Source organism: Urtica dioica, chromosome 12 (assembly GCF_054948205.1).
Source record: "Urtica dioica subsp. dioica isolate 48M chromosome 12, U.dioica_male_clone48M_v1_H2, whole genome shotgun sequence".
In the NCBI taxonomy this organism is placed as follows: domain Eukaryota; kingdom Viridiplantae; phylum Streptophyta; class Magnoliopsida; order Rosales; family Urticaceae; genus Urtica; species Urtica dioica.
This window is the reverse complement of record NC_142767.1, coordinates 7,324,705-7,329,359: the sequence shown is the minus strand read 5'-3', so window position 1 is coordinate 7,329,359 and position 4,655 is coordinate 7,324,705. Positions and strand designations below refer to the sequence as shown.

At 33.8% G+C, this 4,655-nt stretch overlaps 1 long non-coding RNA gene across 1 annotated transcript; it reads left to right on the top strand.

The window, feature by feature from the left end:
• The first annotated feature begins 1,003 nt into the window (after positions 1-1,003).
• Positions 1,004-2,535, top strand: LOC149378857 (uncharacterized). Its single transcript, XR_016294029.1, has 3 exons — positions 1,004-1,131; positions 1,204-1,331; positions 2,361-2,535. It is a non-coding gene; the product is annotated as an uncharacterized LOC149378857 (long non-coding RNA).
• Positions 2,536-4,655: the final 2,120 nt, after the last annotated feature.

Below are 4,655 nucleotides of genomic sequence, written 5' to 3'. Positions count from 1 at the left end.
ATGAGATCGGTAGTTTTGGCGAAGAGCGAGACGACTTGAAAAGGGGATGCCAGAGCGAGTGTAGCCTTACGCAAAAGGGTGCTGAAGAAGATTATGCATGGTGAGGGAGTTATGTCGCAAACGTGTGGTGAGCTTGGTGAATGGAGGTCGCTCTAGTACGGTTTCTTCATTTTCAAGTTCTCGGTGTCTCCATACAGATTGATGAGGAATTTAGTAAATAAAATAAAAATAGAACATACAACAAGGGTAGTTAAGTAAATTTATTTACAAACCCACGTTTATATAGTAACATTTGGATATATTCTTTTAAAGGCCTAAGACAAGTATGAAATAGGATACAATAAAAAATTTGAGATAAATGTTCGTCACGATTCAAAGATCGTGTGAATATCGAGAGATTATTTATAGAACTAATCCTAATAATTGCTAATTTCGCGAGGAGCTACCTTAAGTTCACATTCACTACAAGAAATACCACATTTAGCGACGAAACTATTAGTGACGACTTAATCGTCGCTAATAAATCGTCGCTAATCACCCTTTTAGCGACGATTTTATCGTCGTTAATTTTTTGGTGCCAAAAATATTAAAGTTTGGCGGCAAAGATAATTAGCGACGAATTTATCGTCGCTATTTCTTTTTTGTCGTCGCTAAGTTCCCGGGAAAATAATTAGCGACGATAATATCGTCGCTAAATATTTTTTTGTCGTCGCTATACAATTAGCGACGATAATATCGTCGCTAAATGTTTTTGAATTTTGACGAATTTTAAAGAGGGAAAAATCTCTCACATTAAATTACAACGAAATGATTTAGCGACGAATTTTAATCATTTAGCGACGATTTAATCGTTGCTAAATGTTTTTGAATTTTGACGAATTTTAAAGATGGAAAAATCCCTCACATTTAATTACAACGAAATGATTTAGCGACGAATTTTAATCATTTAGCGACGAGTTAATCGTCACTAAATGTCTTTAAATACCAGATCGCGAATCAGTTTCCCCATTTCGTTTTTCCTTGACCTAAATCGAGTTTTCTCTCAGTTTCGCCTCTCCCGCCGTTCGTCCGCCGTGTGCCCTCCTCCGCCGTGTGCCGCCGACGCCGTCGACGCCGAAGTCGTCCTCTCCGGTACGTCTCTCTCTCTCCTCAGTTCTCTCTCTCCTCACAGCTCTCTCCTTACCTCTCTCTCTCCGATTGCAGCTCCTCCGCCGCGCTCCGCCACTACTCCGCCGCTCCGCCGCCGACGCCGTAGCCGCTTCCCCGCCGACGCCGTCCTTGGCCGCTTCCCCTTCTCTCTGGCCGCGCGCTCTCCCTCTGACCGTGGATCGGTAAGTTTTTTTTTAAAAAACTTTATATATATATATATATATATATTAGTTAGTTATAGAATTAATATAGTAGTTATATATATTAGTTATTTATATATATAACTTTAGTTATATATTAGTTATAAATTTATTTTGATTAGTTATATTTACATAATTTATATTTTTAGAATTATATATTTGTTATAAATTTTATAAATTATAAATGAAGTAATTAGTTATAAATGAATTATATATTTGTTATAAATTTTATAAATATTGAAATTAGTTTTATAAATATTTGTTAATTTTTGGGGCTTTTTGATTTCTTAAGGCTTGTTTGTGATCATGAGACGTTTATGAGAGTGTTTAATGGTTGGGTGATGATTGTAGGGCATGTTTTAATTTTTGTTGAATTTTTTTGGACGAATTTTGGTTTGGAATTGTGTTGGACGTGTGAATTTTGAGGTTTTGTTTGGAATGCTATTTAAAATTCTGTTGATTATGAGGCTGTGATGATTGTTGTGAATTTCGAATTATTGAGACTTGTTTGTTGTCTTGGCCGAGTGCTCGTTTTTGCCATGTGTTATCTTGGCCGAGGATTTGAGTTAGCCGTGTTGTTATTTTTGGCCGAGGACTTGTCTTGACCGATTGCGTTTTGTGATTCTGAGCCTCGGGTTATTTATTTTGGTGATTTTGATGAGGATTCGCTTGTTTGTGATTTTGATGAGATTGATGAAATGTGATTATTCCGTTTCGCGTTCGATTTTTGAAGTTGTGATTGGATTAGGAATTAATTTGAAAATGGATTTGACAGTTGAGTTTTGAAATCAATGAATAATGATTTGAGATTGATTTTTTTTTTTGTTCGGGCTCGGCTTTTTGCTAGTTAATCTTGAAGTTGAAATTTAAATTTTATGACGAGTTAGAAAATTTTAATGACAAGTCTAGAAATTTTTATGACAAGTCTAAAGATTTTGTGACAAGTTATAGTTTGATTCGTGTTTGGTTGTGTGACTTGTCTTGACAAGGATTTTGTGCCGTATCATGCAGAGTTTCAGCGCCAGCAGAAGAGCGTTTCACGTCGAGGCGGGGGAAAACGAGTGGCGGGACGACGAAGCAAAGGTCGCGACTAGTGTTTTATTACATATTTTGTATATAGTAGATTTTTATTTGCATATTTGTCGATAATCGAAATCGTAACCGTATTTTATATATAAGTTCATTTCGATAATATAATTTGATTTTTATTTGATTTTTGATGTTAGAATTTCATAAACGAAAAACAAAATAAAAAATAAATAATTAACGACGATAAAAATTAATAATTTTAGAAATCGAAAAAAAAAGTTTGTAATTACCGACGACAAAGTCGTCGCTAATTATTAAAAAATTATCGTATTAGCGACGACTTAATCGTCGCTAATTCGCGCGCGAAATTCACCCGCGGGAATTAGCGACGATTAAGTCGTCGCTAAATAATTAAAAAAACTCCTAGTTTAAACATTTAGGGACGAAAAAATCGTCGCTAATATCGTCGGTAAATATTTAGCGACGATTAATTCGTCGCTAAATATATTTAGGCACGGACATTTAGCGACGATAAAAATCGTCGCTAAAGAGATTTAGCGACGATTATGGGGTTATTAGCGACGAAAAAAATCGTCGGTAATGGTGAGATTTGTTGTAGTGATTATCACGATTTAAATATAAATGTACGCAAAAGATATTTTCATTATAAATTTAACGGTTCTCGCACTATGTATAACGAAGAGCTACCTCAGAGTTCACATTATCTGCAACTTTAAACTAATCAATTCAATGCGTTGTCACTTCAGAAAAATTAAATTTATCAAATTGATATACAAAGAATTTTCAAATTCAATACTTGCACAGATGAATAGTGCTGAAATTAAAAATGAAAAATAGAAACAAGGACATATTCAGCCATTATAGCAATTCTGAACTTATGGTTTGTCCGTATAACACATGAGGCTCCACTAAAACTTTGGCTTTTCTCTAAAAGCTTCCATCGCCAATTTATTGTTGGAACTAATTAATATATTCAATTTTCCCCTTTTTTAAGGGGAAAAAACCCCACTTGGTAGTGTCACCTCTCATGGGTGAAAAATGGATTTTGGTACAACAAAAACAGCTTTAATTTGGGCCCATTCCACATGGATATGACACATGTACTACTATTTTTTCAGCAATGCATACCCAACAGAAAAACAGAGGCATCTCCTAGCAATTCTGTGTGACCTTATTGAAGGACAATGGTCCCAACAAGTACTTCCAAACCCTTAGAATATCATTATTGTTTCACATTTATTAAGGCTAAATTGATTAATAAGTTGATTGTGGCTGTTAGTTTAGTTATTCACTTTTTTGATACTTAACTACTAGACAATGTGTCCAATAGTTTTCTTGCCAGCAATGCAGTTCATAAGAAAAATTGGTTAGCCACCAGAAGAATAATTGTACTTGATCGGATTTAAAAAATTATACTCAGATTTTGTCCAACATTTTTTTTTTTGGTAGAAAATATTATGTAGTGACTAGTTTGTGATTAAAATGGTAGAATTAAATTCAGACCGTGGTGAAAGAACTAAGCATTAGTGGTCGCATATATAACTAGATAATTTAAGTTAATTCTGCCATAACTGATTTTTTTTTCTTCTAAAACTGTTACAATAGTTTGTTGTATCTTGAGATATTACAAAATAAACATAATACTTAGAAGAAGACTTACAAACCCTATTAAATTATTTTGTATGTTCATGATCGCTGTTCACAATCACTGATATGCATCGCACTTTTATAAAAGGAAATTTATATATAGTAGATACAAAAAAGTGATTTGGAAATTACATTTTACGGTAAATGACAGTCAGTTAGTTCTTAGTATTTGTACACCCACCGTAATACAATACAGAAGCTGTACTGATAAAGCAAATTATTTTACGGTAAATGTGTACTATGCAAAATGTAATAAAATACCAGTTGTAGCTAATTTGAGTCATTTTAAAGTTTATTTACCTATTTTTCACCGATCTTAAGGAAACGCAAACCGCTGCGCTCTTTCTCCCAAAAAAATCAAGACTTGAGCTTTCAATCTTCGGTGTCGTCGTCTGCCTCTCCTAAGATACAGAGACTCCAGTAGTCTCGACCAATGGAAGACTTTTTATATAGTGGAATGTGTTTTTAATCTTTTTTTCTTCATATTTTTCTTTTTCATTTAATTATGTTTCAATAATCCAGACTTATTAGATCGTGTTCTTCATCTTCTTTTTGTATAAGTTTTTGAATTTTCATTCCTCTATTTTTGTAATTTAAGCCTTTGACTTT